Here is an 18566-nt window from a genome sequence, read left to right as displayed (position 1 = left end):
GAAGAGATAGAACTGTTGAGTTTGAGGCTCTAGACTCACAATTTAAAATCCCAACTTATAGTAAAGTTGGACTTTAAATTGTAGGTTTGAAAATGGCTCTTTTAGGAAGTTGGCATGTTCTTACTTTAACCATTCTGTACTTCTATCTGTCTCTAAATACACATCTGAGGTAGATGACAGTTGGGCTTTGTGCATCCCCTCTAGACAGTCACACAGAAAGGGAGCTTGGGTGTGACAGTTGCATCCTGATGGGACATTACCTGGCTGATGGGTCTTCCTGGGCTAGATGGGAGGGAGGAGCTGACACCTGCACCTGAATAGGGCTTTAAATCTCCTCACAGAAAGGGCTGCATACCCCCCTGTAGAGTGTCTAGATCCAGGGAAGGAAGGGAAGGGACCTTGTGATCTTAAAAGGCCTCTTCTGAAGTCTCTCCCACCTCAAAGACCCATTTTGGTATAAGTACTGGACCCCAAACATCAACAAATCAGATCACTTTTGGGGTCCTGAGCAGACTCTGCCAAGAAGAGAAGCTGTGCTGCCAGGAGGGACTGCCACTTTGCTATTTGCTCTGCTGTGTTGGCCAGCTGCTTGCTGCCTCTTCTACTACCTCAAAGGATATCTCAAGTAACACCAAGGGGTTGTTGGCTTGCCCCCTGTTGAAAAGCTCAGGGTCATCAAAGATTTTAACTGCACATCACTACAGTGGGACTCTGTCACCTGAGAGTCCAAGAGCAGTGCACCTCAATGAGAAACCATGAGCAACAGACAGTACTGCATGAAAAGAGAGTGCCAGTAGAAACAGACATCATTTGGAGCACACCCAGCCAATATCACTCAGCTCTCCTTTCAAGAAGTATTGTCTGCTGTCCACAAAGATGTTGCGGTACTCCCCTGGAGTCCCGTTTACATTCTAGAAGCCACATGAAATAGAGAGTTCTCACTATAAACTCCTACAGTAGAGTATCTCTTACAGTGAACCGACAAGAATACACACAAGCTGCAGCCTTGCTGTAGAATATAATGAACAAAAAATGATATGGTGTCAAAGACTGGAACAAATAAGGCAGTCAATGACAGTATTGACAGCAGCCAACTCAGTGATATTGTTGAGGTATGCCACAATCTGACAAACAAAATGGGCAAACATACTTAGGGGGTCATTCTGACCCTGGCGGTCATGGACCGCCAGGGACAACGACCGCGGGAGCACCGCCAACAGGCTGGCGGTGCTCCCATGGGCATTCTGACCGCGGCGGTACAGCCACGGTCAGAAACGGGAAACCGGCGGTGTCCCGCCGGTTTCCCGCTGCCCAAGGGAATCCTCCATGGCGGCGCTGACCCCCTTACTGCCAGCCTGGTTCTGGCGGTTTTGACCGCCAGAACCTGGCTGGCGGTAACGGGTGTCGTGGGGCCCCCTAACAGGGCCCCACCAAGATTTTCAGTGTCTGCCAAGCAGACACTGAAAATCGCGACGGGTGCAACTGCACCCGTCGCACCCCTTCCACTCCGCCGGCTCCATTCGGAGCCGGCATCCTCATGGAAGGGGGTTTCCCGCTGGGCTGACGGGCGGCCTTCTGGCGGTCGCCTGCCAGCCCAGCGGGAAACTCAGAATTACCGCGGCGGTCTTTTGACCGCGCAGCGGTATTCTGCCGGCGGGACTTTGGCGGGCGGCCTCCGCCGCCCGTCAAAGTCAGAATGACCCCCTTAGTCATCGAAGGGCCAGTCCTCTAATAAAGATTATAAACAAAATTCATAATGATCAGCTGTTAGAAACTGGGTTGTGGGTTGCCTGGAGTATGAGCCCTGATCAAGCAGCAACCACAAACCTAGTTAGGGTAAAGTCCAGGCAAACCCTAAATTAACATGTATTCACCCTCTGGTAACTTAGCACACAACAGTCAGGCTTAACTTCTAGGCAGTGTGTAAAGCATCAGTGCAACACTTCAAACAGTAAAATAGTGAAGATGCCACACAAAAGGATTTCACACCAGGTTTGAAAAATAGACCTGAATTTAATAAATAAAAGATGGCCAAAATGACAACAAGGAAATTAGTAGAACCGTTGAAATTGAATTTCAAAGTTTAAGAAAGAAAGTGCCAAGATGCACACTTAACTATCAGAAATTTATTGACAAGGTCAAAAGTTCAGTCTGACCACAATGGAGCATGGGCCTGCTACAGGGACCCAGCTAGGCCCGCTGAACCAAAGTATCTTAAATCGAATCCTAGTTGTGGAATGTTGCATGGATCCGCGTCGAAGATGCATACCACAGTTATGAGACACAGTGATGCTGCGGTGCATGGTCCTGTTGCATTGATGTTAAGGATCCTGGCAAAGAGGCTTCCAGTGCGAAGGCAGGGGTTGAGGATGCGTTGGGCAGTTGAGGCAATGCATTGGATCCGATGAGCCGTGATGCTGCGATGCAGAGATTCAGCATCGTCATCAAAGCTGACGCCAACAAGAGAAGTGAGTGGCTTGCATCGAGAAAATAGTTTCACAGCAGCGGTTCCAAAAGAGGTGCTGGAATCCAAGATGCGGAGATGTGGCAGAGATGCCAGTCTTTTGAAACGGGTCCAATCTATGCAGCAGCAGCAGTGATGTGTCTGTTCTGCTCAGGCACCGCTCAGACTAGAAGATGCATTGTTTCTGCTCAGGGTTGCACCACTCAGCAGAGATTATGCATCGGTTGTAGTGGAAGTGCACAGATATCCTGCCCTCCCTGCCCTGGCTCCAGACTAACTACAGGTGGCATTTAGCCCTTTGTGTGGGGACAGGACCTTACCTATTCAGATGTAAGTGAGGCTGTGCCCAGTCCCTCCCTCCCTCACATCCTACCTGGACGGCCCATCAAGTCACACCTAAGTTCCCATTGTGTGGTGCGTTCTAGGGAGAATACACAAAGCCCACTACCAACTACACTCAGTCATGTGACCACCTGCAGGGACCAATTGGCTAAGGCAAGAAAATGCCAACTTTTTTAAGAAGTGGCAATTTCCGAATTGCAATTTAAAATCCGACTTCTCTATAAGTTAGCATTTTAAATTGTGATTTCAGGGACACCAGACTTTAAGGAATTATCTCTTCCCACTTGGAAATTATGGTTATAAATTGTAATAAGGCAACTCCAGTGTTATCCTATGTGAGAGACAGGCCTTGCAGTAGTTAAAAACTAATTTAAATGTTTCCTACTACCTGAAGATGTAAATCTTAAAAGTACTTGTTCTGCCTTTTATATACATTACACCCTGCCCTCTGGGTTGTCCATGGCCTACCTTAGGGATGACTTAAATGTATAAAAAGGGAGGGTTTGGGTCTGATGAAAGGGTTGTTTATTCAGGTCAACATGGCAGTGCAAACCTGAAATGTATTGCCTTAGCCATGGTTAGAGGGCTACTTCCCCAATCAGTGCTTCAGGCCCACCAGAAGCATTTAGCTTATATCCCCTGGTTACCTGTAGTACTACTTTACTAAGAACTCATAAGTAAATTAAATATGCCAATTGGGGATGAACCAATATTACTATGTGTAGAGGAAACAGCAGTCCTAATACCACCAAAAACAAGGTCAGAAAAGTAGAGGAGGTAGGCACAAAGAAAGGGGGAAGACCACCCTAAGGCTGTCAGGTCTAACATGAGCTCTCTCTCTCTCATAAATAAAAGAATGTTCGAAAACCTAGCCTACTTCTATTGCCATTATAGCTTTCTTGGCTGCCTGTCTCTGAAATCTTTATGCTGCCACTGTAACAAAGAACTAATATTAATACATTCACTTAATTTTATTGTGAAAATCAGCCAAATATTTAAATAAGGTAACATTCCTCTTTTGGCTGATAACATATTCAAATGCTTTCTCACAAGATAATGTTTATAAACTCAAAGTGTTAGAGCTTTCAATTGCTGTCACAGAACAATATCAGTCCACTGAGGCATTCACTAAGCACATTGAAGAAATGCCGTAGTCTTTCTTCACATTCCATCAAAAATTCACAAGAATCAAATGTATCATTCTGTGCATGTAAAACCAGCTGTGCTCTCATCTATCGCAAAAGTGTAGTTCATTACAATGCCAACTAGTTACGGACATGGGTGTCCACAATTCATCTATGTACTAGTGACCCAAAGTATATGTACAGTTCACCTTTGTGAAATTTGAGAGTCCAAAATCACTTGTACAGGATAACTCAAATCCTCTGTTGAACTGACAAGGCAAAGTTAGGAAGAGGTGGGCTGTCAACACTATTGCACATATAAATAATTCTTCCAAGATTGTGGACGCATCCTCAATACTTTCTTCATACTTCCTCTACTCTTCTCACAATTCAGTTGTTTCATTCTCTCCATGCTCTTTTGCCATAACGGAAGCCTATTTCTTTTGTTCCTCCGTTACAATTATATCTGTCGATAGGATCCAGCTAAGGTCATGATTGTTTTAATGATTCTTTTACACTGCTTGCCTGCAGACTCTTATGATATTTGGTTCAATGACACACCCCAGGATGTCATGGACCTTTTTGTCCTGAACATTTACTTCATTATTTGTCATAATCTTGAGTGTAAAGCTGGTGGTGGTGTTGCAACAATATTCCGCAGTTCTGTCTAGTGCAGGACTATTGCCAAGTGCATGGCCCAGAGAATGTAGCAGGCTGTGCCTGAAGCCTACACAGTAAAGAAACTCTTCTCCATGAACCCCAAGCTTTAAAAAATGAGTCTATAATGTTTACAGGCCTTTTCTGGCAGTACCACAAAAGTCTCCCTTCCCCTGGGCTTTTGCACTTCCTTCACTGTGCTACATTGCAAGAAAGAACTGAAGCTTCATTTAATCCCATGGGTGCTGCAGACGAACTGGTTACGTCCTCGGCTATGGCGCTCGTGTGCCCAGGACGTAACCAGCTCATCCTGCACCCAGCCCACGGGAATCGCTTTCCCTTCCACCCCACCAAGGACATCTGATGATGTCAGCGAGCGATCACGCACTGACCTCATCAGAAGTCGTCCTCCATCGCGCTCAAAGCTCAGCTTCCAGCGCAATTGGAAGAGAAATGAAAGCACTTCTCTTCCGATCAGGGGGTGGGGGAGTTTGGAGAGACATGAAAGTAAAGGCTTTTCCTTTCCTTTTATGTCACTCTGAGCATTTCTGCATCATGGTCATAAAGCGATCGTGCAGCAGAAATGCCCACTAGACACAAGGGAGTTTGTTTTTGTTTACATAAACAATGAAAGGGAGCTACACCTTAGGCAAGGGTCGCTCCCCTGGGGGGCATTTTATTTCAAGGCCGTCTCTGTCCCCAAGGGGGCAGAATCCACTAGGCACCAGGGATATATATTTTTTTATTTTTTACAGGAGGGGAGCGACTCATTAGGCAAGGGTCGCTCCCCTGTAGGGAAAATTCTTTTTAGGCCGGGAGCAGATATGCCTATTTTTATTAGGCCAATCTGCCCACAGGGGCGGAGAAACCCTAGGCACCAGGGAGTTTTTTATTTTTTTATTTTTTTATTTTTTACAAATGGGAAGCAACCCCTTAGGCAAGGGTTGCTCCCCTGGGGGGCAATTTTATTGTAGGTCATTTCTGCCCACCCTTGGGGGCAGATTGGCCTATTTTTCTTAGGCCAATCTGCCCCCAAGGGGAGCAGAAACAACTAGGCACGAGGGTTTTTTTTTTTTTTTTTTTACAGATGGGGAGCGTCCCCTTCGGAAAGGGTTGCTCCCCTGGGGGGGGGAAGGGGGGAATTTATTTTAGGCCATTTCTGCCCCCCTTGGGGGCTGATCGCACTATGGGCAAAAACCACTTAGGCACCAGGGATTCACGTGTGTGTGTTTTGTTTGGGGGCGCAGCCTCTTCGGCAAGGGTTGCTCCCCATGGAGGCACATTACTATTGGCCATTGCTGCTCCCCCCCTCGGGGGCAGATTGGCCTATTTTTTTAAGGCCGAAAGTCCACCAGACACAAGGGAAGATTTTTTTTCAATAAAAGAGGGTTGGGAATGGCCATACCCCCACCCCAAATAAATGGGAACAAAGTTGTTCTGCTCAACAGTGGGCAGATGTGGCAATTATACCTGATGCACTCCCCAGGTGGGGCAGAAAGCCAAGTAGATGCCAGAGAATTAAAAAAAAATAGTGGGGTGGTGGCTACCAACCAGTATGGGCATGGTTAAGCCCCACCCCAAGGGAAGGTGATAACAGTCTTTCAGCTCTCCTCCCCACACACTAAAAGATCTTATTCCAACGGCAAGCAAGAAGACATTTGACTATTTTGGGTTTTGGTTTTACATTTGGGCCATGAGAGCTTGGCTAACTCTCAAAATCGCCCCCCTTGGAATGGTGAGGGCTGCACTTTTTGTACTTCGGGACGCTGCCATCCAGCAAAATCTACGCAACCTAGACACATCTGAAAACTAAACATCTGGGTGAGTCCAACGTAGTGTGCTTCACATGCACTCCACATCATTTTCTTACCCACAATGTCTTGCAAACCTTTCAACATTGCATGAAATCACACATTTTCACCACTGTTTTGTTTTGGTGATGGAACCTTCCGTAATCTGCATGAATCCACATAATTCCTACTACCCTGCATTGTTGCTTCTATAACAATAAAAAGTCTGCCCCACTTATCAGCCTAAAAATGTTTTTTGTTCAAACTGCCCTTTTGGACCCTCTTTGTTTCCCCCTCAATTTCAACATGTTTTTGGCTCTTCCCTGTTACAGGCACTTGGCCCACCTACACAAGTGAGGTATCATTTTTAACGGGAGTCTGGTGAGAACGTTGGATGGTAGGTAATTTGTGCTGGTGCAGTGATCCCACACAGAAATGTGGGGAAAATGTCTTTTTTTTTTTTTAGCTAAATTTGAGGTTTGCTGAGGATTCTGGGTAAGAAAACACTGGGGGATCCACACAAGTCACACCGCCCTGGAGTCCCTTAGGTGTCTCTTTTTCAGAAATGTCTGGGTTTGGTTGGTTTCCCAAGATGGCTGCTGAGCCCAGGGCCAAAAACGCAGGTGCAACCCCTCTGCAAAAACAAGTAGTTTTGTAATTGATTATTTTGATGTTTCCACATAGTGTTTTGGGGCATTTCTTGTCGCGGACACTAGGCCTACCCACACAAATGAGATACCATGTTGATCGAGAGGGGATGGTGGATAGAAGGAAATTTGTGGCTCCTCTCAGATTCCAGAAATTTCCTCACCAAATTTGAGGAAACTTGTTTTTTTGCCAAATTTTGAGGTTTGCAAACGATTCTGGGTAACAGAACTTAGTGAGAGTGCCACAAGTTACCCCATCCTGGGTTCCCCTAGGTATATAGTTTGCAGAAATTACCAAGTTTGCTAGGTTTTCCTAGGTGTTGGATGAGCCAGAGGCCAATATCCACAGCTAGGCACTGCTCAAAAAACAGGTCAATTTTCATAAGAAACATTTGATGTGTCCATGTTGTGTTTTGGGGCATTTCCTGTTGTCGGCACTAGGCCTACCAACACAAGTGAGGTACTATTTTTATCAGGAGACTTGGGGGATTTTGGGTGCAAGGAAATTTGTGGCTCCTCTCTGATTCCAGAACTTTGCAGCACCGAAATGTGAAGGAAAATTGTTTTTTTTTTTGCCAAATTTTGAGGTTTGCAAAGGATTCTGGGTAACAGAACCTGGTGAGAGCTCCACAAGTCACCCCATCCTGGATTCCCCTAGGAGTCTAGTTTAAAAAAATGTACAGGTTCAATGTAAAAATGTGATGTGTCTATGTTGCATTACCTGTCGCAGGTACTAGGCCTACCCACAAAAGTGAGGTACCATTTTTATCAGGAGATTTGGGGGAACACAGAATAGAATAACAAATGTTATTGTCCCTTGTCTTTCTCTACATTTTATCTTTCCAAATGTAAGACAGTGCGTAAAAAAGAAGTCTATTTGAGAAATAGTGTAAGATGTGCAAATAACCACTGCTTCTCAACACCTTATCTTGTGCCCATTTTGGAAATACAAAGGGTTCCTAGATACCTATTTTTCACTCTTTATATCTCACTAAATGAATTGCTGTATATCTGGTATACAATCAAACCCCATTGCAAGGTGCAGGTCATTTATTGGCGCTGGGTACCTAGGGTTCTTAATAAGTCTCCAAACCCTATATATACCCGCAACCAGAAGAGTCCAGCAGACGCATTGGTATATTGCTTTCAAAAATCTGCCAAAGCTGAAAAAAGTTATAGCAGAAAACGTGGACAGAAACAACTCTTTTTTTTACCTCAATTTCAATGTTTTTTTATTTTAGCTGTTACTTTCTGTAGAAAAACCTTGAAGGATCTACACAAATGACCCCTTGCTGAATTTAGAATGATGTCTATGTTTCAGAAATGTTTAGCTCTCCAGGATCCAGCATTATTTTCACACCTATTTCTGTCATTAAGTGGAAGGAGGCTGAAAGCGCAAAAAATAGTAAAAATGGGGTATGTCCCTGTAAAATGCCAAAATTGTGTTAAGAAATGTGGTTTTCTGATTCAAGGCTGTCTGTTCCTAGAAGCTGGAAACATGGTGATTGTAGCACCACAGCCCCTTTGTTAATGCCATTTTCAAGGGAAAAAACACATGCTTTATTTTGCAGACCTTTTTTCCCATTTTGTTGAAGAAAACAAAATGTTAGCTGTATTTTGGCTAATTTCTTGGTCTCCTCCAGGGGATCCCACGAACTCTGGGTACCTTTAGAATCTCTAGAATGTTGGGGAAAAAAAGGACGCAAATTTTGTGTGGATAGCTTATGTGGACAAAAAGCTATGATGGCCTAAGTGCAAACTGCCCCAAATAGTCAAAAAAGGCTCGGCACAGGAGGGGAGAAGGCCTGACCGCGAAGGGGTTAAAAACACCTGTGGTAAGATATTTAATTTATGTTTGGATATCTGTTAGCACATCTCCAATACCACACACACCAATGGATTATACTTTTGTTGTTAATGCAACCCACCTTCCTCTCACACCTTCTTTCGCCATTTGCTTTGGCTGGAAGCTGCATTTATTTTATATGTCGTCTGAAATCACACTTCTGAACATTTATGTCTCCAGAATTACATATGTTCAGATGGCAAAAGCTTTCCTTCTTTGTTCAGTTCTCCAATTAGAGCAATGACGGTTCTGTTGGATTTGAAGGTAACCGTTTGTTAATATTCCCAGGCACCTTTTTCCTGCACTTTGTAATTTTTACCCTCTGTAACATATGTTCATATCATCTGCAATGTAACATAACTGTATTTGCATTACCCACCTTGTATGTTTTTTCCTTCATTGTAGACTGCTCTACCACTCAAGGGCCATACTTTCACTATAGAAAATCGCATGTAATAAAATACTTAAAATAGAATATCATGCTGGGTCAAGTTAATTACTCTGCTGGCCAGCTAGCATTCCAAAGTTACCCCAGGACAACTGGAAAGGTGATCATCCTTCTACTGTGAGAGGAAGAGGGTCAAGGAGAATTCTCCATGGTGATTAGCTGCCTCTCTCTGACAAACCTAGAAGGATGCTCCCACATTAGACAAAGACAAGACCAATAGATCTTTGCGACCAGTCATCACAAGGATTCCTCTGAATCGTGGACAGGATAAACTAAAGCTGCATAGGGGGAGTTCTGTTTAGACACAGAGGTCTTTTCTAATGTTGCTTCAAGCTTGAAAAGTCCCATAATGCTGAGTAGGGCAGCTTGTCTCCCGAGCAGATACTACCTGAGTGAGTTAGGGGTGGATAGGTGATGTTGCATCTATGGATTTTGTTGGAACTCCCATATTCTACTGCCGTCATCTCATTTTGAACCTCTCCACACAAGGGAAGAACCTTTGAGGAGAGAGGAACCACAGAAGAGGAGGAAAGAACTTTTGAGAAGAGAGGAACAAAAAAAAAAGGGAGGGGACGGATAGCATGGACGAACCCTTGTCTGGAGGGGAGGGACCCACCTTGAATCTGTACATTTGGACTCTTTTTGCACTTTGTCTCGAATGATAATGGCACTAGCTCCCTACTTCTCTCTTAGGGACAGTTAAGGCTGGACTTGGTGAGGATCCCAAAGAAAGGGGATTCCAATAGAAGTATATGGAATAGATGAAGATGTCTTGGGGGAGAATACCTCAGGCTCCAGACGGACTCAAAAGCACCCTAAAATGGCTGAATATCTTTGGTGCTTGTGGATTGCAGGAAAGAAGAGTAGCCTACCTTGAGGACTATAGGTTCATGTGGAGGACGATCTTAGGTCATCAAACTACCTATGGCTGTATGAGAGGACATTTTCAGAACAATACAGTCTACTACTGCAGAGAGCAAAGTAGCAGTACCCAGGGGTTGTTAAAAGCATCTAACACCATCAAGAGAAGCCATTTACAATTTTGATAGCAAGAAGCATGGATCAGCCCTGTTCACTAGAGCGCACAAAACGGAGAGGAAAACCACCAGCAACATCTGGGCAGAGATATTGCAAACCGAAGAGGTTGTGCATATGTGGCTTTGTCAATGTACCTGGCAGGTTCTCCTGGGGTCGTATGTGTCCAGTAGTTTTCTAATTACACCTTCTAGGAGCCAGTGACTAGTTGGGTCTCCTGAGGACAAAGAGTTGTTGGTGCCATTACATCTTTCGAACGTCTCTCGCATAGAAATGGGGGAACCGCATTTCCTTAACCAAGGAGCCCCTGTGGCATGAGCAGGAGCACTGTGAAGCTCACACAAGCACTTCGTGTGCTGGCATTTGACCTCCCATTCCACCCCCTTGCTTGGATGCAGGCAGTACAGGTGCTTAAGAGGAGTCTGGAGGCAAAGGAAACCCAACTCCCTCACCATCAGCAGAAGGAAACGTGCCTGGTGGGCAGGGAGCTGGGCTGAACCACAACGGATTTAGGAACTTTTGGGCACCCCAAGCTCTGCAGTGTAAGGTTTCTTCTCATTCACAGGGGCACCTACTTGTCCCTTAAAAGCATAGGTGTGTGTTTTAAAGAAAAAGCAAATGGAAAAGTACATATTTTTTGGCCTGGCAGTGACATCAAAGGCTTCAGTGGAAGCCGCATCTTGGAGCATAGGAGCGTACCTATTAACGTGGGCAGAAAACTAAGCACAATTTGGGTGTGGGGGCGGTTGTCAAATGTGGGCTTTTGATGCAAGGATACATTTCAAGTCAAACAAAAGCACGAGAAACACAATTGAATCCAACAACAATCACTCGTGTTCTGATTTTTTCACATTGTTACTGCACTATGGGGGTCATTCTGACCTCAGCGGTAAAAGCCGCTTACCGCCGGTCAGAAGGCCGCCACAATACCGGCGCGGCCGCGGTCAGCCGCCACGGACATTCTGACCCACAACTGCAAAACCTCCGAAAATCCGCCCTCCACTGCAGTCCGCCACATCAGCGGCCAGCGGTAAACTGGAGAAGACCAAACCTCCACCGCCACGCCAACAGAAATACGCCCATCCCATTATGACCCGCAAATCCACGCGGCGGTCATTCAACCGCGGTATTCCATTGGCGGTACACACCGCCGCGGTCAAAATACACACACCTTTACAAACCCCTACCACATTGGACAATTTGAAAGGCACACACCTGAAACACATACACACACCACTCCCACACATCCAATACCATATAAAACACACACCCACATCACCCACAAACCCCTACCAACAAAAACCAGAGACGAAGGAGAGAGAGAGAGACACATCAGAGAATAGAGAGCCAGACACACAGAGGCACACCGCAACATCACACACACCACATAGAAGCACAAAGCACCACACACCAACACACACATCATCACATACACCACCCCACACCTCATACACAGCACCCCATGGCACCACAAAGGCACCCACGCTTTTCGGACCAAGAACTCCGGGTCATGGTGGAGGAGATCATAAGAGTGGAACCCCAGCTCTTCGGCTCACAGGTCCAGCACACCACCATAGCAAGGAAGGCGGAGCTCTGGCAGCGGATCGTGGACAGGGTCAACGCGGTGGGACAGCATCCCAGAAATCGAGAGGACATCCGCAAACGATGGAACGACCTACGGGGGAAGGTGCGCTCGATGGTCTCGCGACACAACATCGCAGTGCAGAAGACTAGCGGGGGACCCCCACCCACTCCACCCGAATTCACAACATGGGAGCAAGAGGTACTCAACATCCTGCATCCTGATGGCCTTGCTGGAGTACACGGAGGAATGGACTCTGGTAAGTATAAGGCCAACCACTTCACCCCCCCCCAGCATGCTAACCCCCACCCTCACCCCCAACCCCCCAGCACACATCCTCCCTGAGAATGTCTCCCCAGCACAACCCACCCAACACCAACCCCTGCATGCCACCCCCAAACTATGGACACCCATCACCTAAGCATGACCACTGCACATACCCATCACCCCCCCCCCCACAAAACACCCTCACAACACCTCCCCCAAGGGAATGCCAGCACTGGGGGACAAGGGCACCCATAAAACGCAAGCTAATGCACACACAGAAACAATAACCATACCCTCTTACCCCATGCAGGACCCGAATGACAACACACCGGTCAGGAGGGACCAGAAATGTCCATCCCACCCCCGGAACAGGCCCCTAGTGATGACAGCAGCTCTGTCGACCTGGAACCTGACGACCAGCCCGGACCATCGGGGACCTCTGGGCAGTCGGTTCCCCTCACCCAGACACAGGCCACTGCAGACCCAACCCCCTCTGGGAACAACAGCACAGCTCCCACCCAGCGGGCCCATGCCTCTGTCTCTAGGACAGGTCAAGCAGCGGTGTGTCTACCACTACAGGGCCCCCAGGGTAACCCACCAACCCAACAACAACAGGGACCTGGGGGAGTGGGCACACCGTCCAGGGGACAGAGGCCCAGGGAAACAGGGCAACTCGGAGGGCTGCTGTGCGACAGGGGGGGGGAGGAGAGGCCCAGGCAACCCACTCTCCAAGAGGCCCTCACCACCATCATGGCAGCCTACCACCACTCACAAGAGACGATGGCGACGGTACTGGCCAGGTTCCAGGAGATCCAGGCACAGCAGGAGCAACGCTACATGGGGTTCAGCGACCAACTCAGCAACATCTCAACCGCTATGGGGAGCATAGTCCAGGCCCTGAACCGTATAGAGGACACGTTTCGGGACCATGTGGCATCACACAGGGCCCCTGTCACTAGCCAGGAACAGGAACAGCCTACCACCTCCGCCGGCGCTAGTGGACAGGAGGCCCCACCACAACGACAGCCCACCAGAACCCCACCTCCTGCTGAACAACAACCGCCCCGCAAAAGGAGCCTGAGATCAAAAAAACCGAGTAGGATGTCAAGTCCCCCGCCAGCATCACATACCCCCTGAAGTCCTCCCACTGTTCCACATTGCCACCCTGTCAAACCTTGAACTGCCCCTGCTCCATCCTGCCACAGGCATATGGACAATGCACCTGTGAGACTGAGAACTGGACTCCGCCATGGACATTACTCCACCCCCACCCATCACTGTTTCACTATCATGTACCAATATCTATGCACTAATAATAAATCACACATTGCACTGAAATCAATCAGGACTCAGCCTGTCTTATTTACAAATGTATGACACATTACATATCAATTACGTATTATTAACATTGTGAATTACACATACCGAGGTAACTTAGCATTAGTCCATGGGCCAACCAAGCCGAGGTCACGCAGTGGCTCATACAGCACAGAAAAGGGAAGGGAAAATCAAACATCATGTTCATAGGTCTGGGGGGAAATCGACAAAGTTGAGATGCAGGAGGCTTTCAGGAAATGTAAAATGGCATGGTTGATTATTACCTGTGTGCTACTGGAAATACTGTTCTATTACTCTGTCCTGTTGTCTGTGTCGTCCTCTGAGGCTTCCTCCTCTTCACTCTCCGCAGGCTCCACAGCTGCATCAACACCACCATCTGCACCATCCTCCTGCAGGAAAGGAACCTGACGTTGCAATGCCAGATTGTGAAGCATACAGCAGGCCACGATGATGTGGCACACCTTCTTTGGTGAGTACATCAGGGATCCCCCAGTCATATGCAGGCACCTAAACCTGGCCTTCAGGAGGCCAAAGGTCCTTTCGATGATCCTCCTAGTTCGCCCATGGGCCTCATTGTACCGTTCCTCTGCCCTGGTCCGGGGATTCCTTACTGGGGTCAGTAGCCAAGGCAGGTTGGGGTAACCAGAGTCACCTATTAGCCACACACGTTGTCTCTGTAGCTGCTCCATCACATAGGGGATGCTGCTATTTCGCATCACATACGCGTCATGCACTGACCCTGGGAACTTGGCATTTACATGGGAGATGTACTGGTCAGCCAAACAGACCACCTGGACATTCATCGAATGATAACTTTTTCTGTTTCGGTACACCTGCTCATCGTCTTTTGGGGGTACCAAAGCCACATGGGTCCCATCAATGGCACCAATGATGTTGGGGATATGTCCAAGGGCATAGAAATCACCCTTCACTGTAGGCAAGTCACCCTCCTCTGGGAAAATGATGTAGCTCCGCATGAGTTTCATCAGGGCAGACAACACTCTGCTCAAAATCTTTGAAAACATAGGCTGAGACATTCCAGATGACATGGCCACTGTGGTCTGGAATGACCCAGTTGCCAAAAAATGGAGGACTGACAAAACCTGCACCAGAGGGGGAATCCCTGTGGGTTGGCGGATGGGGGACATCAGGGCTGGCTCCAGCTGGGCACACAGTTCATGGATAGTGGCACGGTCAAGTCTGTATCGAAGTATTATATGGCATTCTTCCATTGTCGACAGGTCCACCAGCGGTCGGTACACGCGAGGATTCCTCCTTCTCATCGCAAGTCCCAGCGGACGGTGCCTAGGAAGGACAACATGGAGCACAGAGTCAGACAAACCACAGGTACGTACAGACAGCTTGCACAGTTAAAGAATGGCAATGGGTTGAAAGGCGTGTATGTGTGGCAATGCAAGGCCTAGGCCTGAGTGTCGCAGTCAAAATTAAGCCATGTAGGCCCTTGAAATGGCGGCTGCCTGACCTGTGAAGTGGGACAATGGGATGTGAGGTCATTGCGCTGGCGGGGCACACCGTGGCGGTAGGCGGTCGAAGACCGCGGCGCAAAGCCGCATTGGCTAACATTGAAGCCTATGTGTTTCAGGAGCCAATGACGATGTGCGCCGGCGGTCGCGGTACGCACCGCCGCGGTACGCACCGCCGCGGGCGTGACCGCCATTTTCTATCTGATTAATCACTCGAGACCTGATCATCCACAGGAGAGGACCTATACTGCAAGTGCTGCTGTGACCTCGGTCTGGAAGATACAATGGCTGCTGCGACTGGGGAAAGGGCCCCTGCCTTCACGTCTGAAGAGTTGGAGAAGCTCGTGGATGGGGTCCTCCCCCAGTATGCGCTACTCTACGGTCCTCCAGACCAACAAGTGAGTACACCGGGTGCACATGGAATGGGCTATGCCTGTGTGGATTGGGGTGGATGTAAGTTGGTGGGGTGGGGGGCGAATGAGGAGTGCAACGCCCGACAGATGAGAGCATGTGCCATATGGCAAAGTTGGTGGGGGGGGCCAATCACATCTAACATGCAGGTCATTGATGATTTCCTCCTTTCCACCCTGTACATGTCAAATAGGTCAGCGCCCATCAGAAGATCGAGATTTGGCGTGCCATCGCCAAGGAAGTCCGGAACTTGGGGGTCCACAAAAGACGGGGCACCCACTGCCGCAAGAGGTGGGAGGACATCCGCCGCGGAACAAGGAAGACCGCAGAAACACTGATGGGGATGGCCTCCCAACCTAGGAGGGGTGCCAGTCGCACCATGACCCCCCTGATGTCCCGGATCCTGGCGGTGGCCTACCCTGAATTGGATGGGCGCTTTAAGACATCACAGCAGACACAAGGGGGTGAGTATCAGCACATTCTCCTATCTTTCTGCGCAGTGGAGGTGTCTGGGTGGGGGAGGAGGGCTGTGGGTGACATTAGGCCAGGGCGCTTTCTGTAGTGTAGTCCTCTCCCTTAGGCATGGCCCTGTGCCCCCGGCCCCCACCTCTGTAGGGTGACAAGTACAGCCATTGAAGGTCCAGCATCTCCCATGTGCGCGTTTGACATCTCTTGGCCTGTTGTCCTAGTCAGTAGTACTGAGTAGTGTACCCCGAATGCGCGGCTTAGTGCATTAGGCTCCTGTGTCTGTCCTCTCTGCCAACGGTGTTGACATTGCATGCACTCAACCTGGTCTTCTTTTTTATCCCCCCACCCTTTCTCTTCATCTTCTTGTGCATGTGTGCATTAGCATCATCATGCGGAGGAGATTTGGCATCGGAGCACGAGGGAGCTGCAGGACACAAGGCCCCGGTGGGCCCAGGAACAGACACCGAGGGCACCAGTGATCCAGAGGGCGAGGGGAGCACCACGACGGGGACCGCTGGTGAGAGCAGCGACAGCGACACGTCCTCGAATGGGAGCTCCCTAGCGGTGGCGGCAACATCCGTGCCCCCCGCCTCTACAGGTACAGCCGCCACCCAGCGCACCAGCCCCGCCCTCCCAGCAGCCCCTCAGTCTTCGCTCCGTGCCCGTTCGCCCAGGAAGGCGCGCGTCTCCTTCGCCCCAGGCACCTCAGCCCCTGCCCCTGTTGCCCCTGCTGCCCTCAGTGCGGAGCTCATTGACCTGGTAAGGACGCTCATTGTTGGGCAGACGACCCTTTTGAATGCCATCCAGGGTGTGCAAAGGGAGGTGCAACAGAGCAATGCGTACCTGGAGGGCATTCATTCGGGTCAGGCTGCCCATCAACGAGCGTTCACTGCTCTGGCCTCAGCACTGACGGCAGCCATTGTCCCTGTTTTCAGCCTCCCTCTTCTTACTGCCTCCAGCCTTTCTCTGTCTCCTGTTCCTCAGCCTATCCCATCCACACCATCAGACCAGCCTGCACACACCTCAACACCCAAGAGTAGCTCATCCAAACACAAGCACCACAGATCCCACAAACACTCACCCAAGCAACACCCAGATGCAGACATGCCAACAGCCACTGCCACTCCTGTGTCCCCCTCCTCCTCGTCTCCCTCCTCCCTCCCTGTGACGTCTACACTCACACCTGCATGCACCCCAACATCAGCCAGTGCTTCCATCACCACCTCACCCTCCAGTACAGTCCACACTTGTGCAGTCACCACCCCCACTGCCATTTACACGTCCCCTGTGTCCTCTCCCACTGTGTCTGTCACCCCCTCTTCCAAGACACACAAACGCAGGCAGACACCCACCCAACAGCCATCCACCTCACGACAGCCTACAGCACCAGCACCTTCACCCAATGACAGCACACCTGACTCTCCTACAACCACCTCCTCTTCCTCCACTTCCATCTCCACTTCTCCTACCCTTTACCTTGGCCCTAAAAAACTTTTCATGGCTAACCTTGACCTCTTTCCCTCCGATGAGCTCCCCCCTCCATCTTCAAAGAGTCCCAAGAGCACCGCAGCCACCACCAGCCCAGCTTCGGGTGTCACTGTTGTGCATGGGTTCTGGAGCCCACCCTTTGCCAGCAGTGACACATCGATCAGCAGCAAGGACACGTCCAGCCCCCCCCCGGCAAGAGGACCCGCAAAAACAAGGGCCGCCGTGCGAGGACCGACAGGGCTGCCCCCAAGGAGCAATGTGCGGCCACTTCACCACCCACACCATCTAGGGGAGGCAAGGGCCCGAGAGCCCCATCAAAGGAGCGGAAGGGCAGCAGGAGCGCGGAGAAGGTGGACCCCACATGTCACATCCCAGCTGGGAAGGAGGACACTAAGGAGGCCAGGAGTCCGTCCCCGAAGGGTCCAGAAACGTCACGGTCCGAGGGCGACTGAGCAGGGAGTCCAGGCCAGGTCTGGCTCCTTTGACCTGCTGGATGAGCACCGCTAAACAGGGCCCGCGGGGCAGAAGAGCACCGCTGAACAGGGCCCGCGGTGCAGAAGAGCACCGCTGAACAGGGCCCGCCGTGGAGAAGAGCACCGCTGAACAGGGCCCACCGTGGAGAAGAGCACCGCTGAACAGGGCCCGCGGTGCAGAAGAGCACCGCTGAACAGGGCCCGCCGTGGAGAAGAGCACCGCTGAACAGGGCCCGCCGTGCAGAAGAGCACCGCTGAACAGGGCCCGCCGTGGAGAAGAGCACCGCTGAACAGGGCCCGCCGTGGAGAAGAGCACTGCTGAACAGGGCCCGCGGTGCAGAAGAGCACCGCTGAACAGGGCCCGCCGTGGAGAAGAGCACCGCTGAACAGGGCCCGCGGTGCAGAAGAGCACCGCTGAACAGGGCCCGCCGTGGAGAAGAGCACCGCTGAACAGGGCCCGCCGTGGAGAAGAGCACCGCTGAACAGGGCCCGCCGTGGAGAAGAGCACCGCTGAACAGGGCCCGCGGTGCAGAAGAGCACCGCTGAACAGGGCCCGCCGTGGAGAAGAGCACCGCTGAACAGGGCCCGCGGTGCAGAAGAGCACCGCTGAACAGGGCCCCGCCGTGAAGATAGGCACCGCTGAACAGGGCCCGCGGTGCAGAAGAGCACCGCTGAACAGGGCCCGCCGTGGAGAAGAGCACC

The sequence above is a fragment of the Pleurodeles waltl genome, chromosome 6, assembly GCF_031143425.1.
Source record: "Pleurodeles waltl isolate 20211129_DDA chromosome 6, aPleWal1.hap1.20221129, whole genome shotgun sequence".
NCBI lineage: Eukaryota > Metazoa > Chordata > Amphibia > Caudata > Salamandridae > Pleurodeles > Pleurodeles waltl.
The sequence above is the reverse complement of the archived record's forward strand: the minus strand, read 5'-3'. Positions refer to the sequence as shown.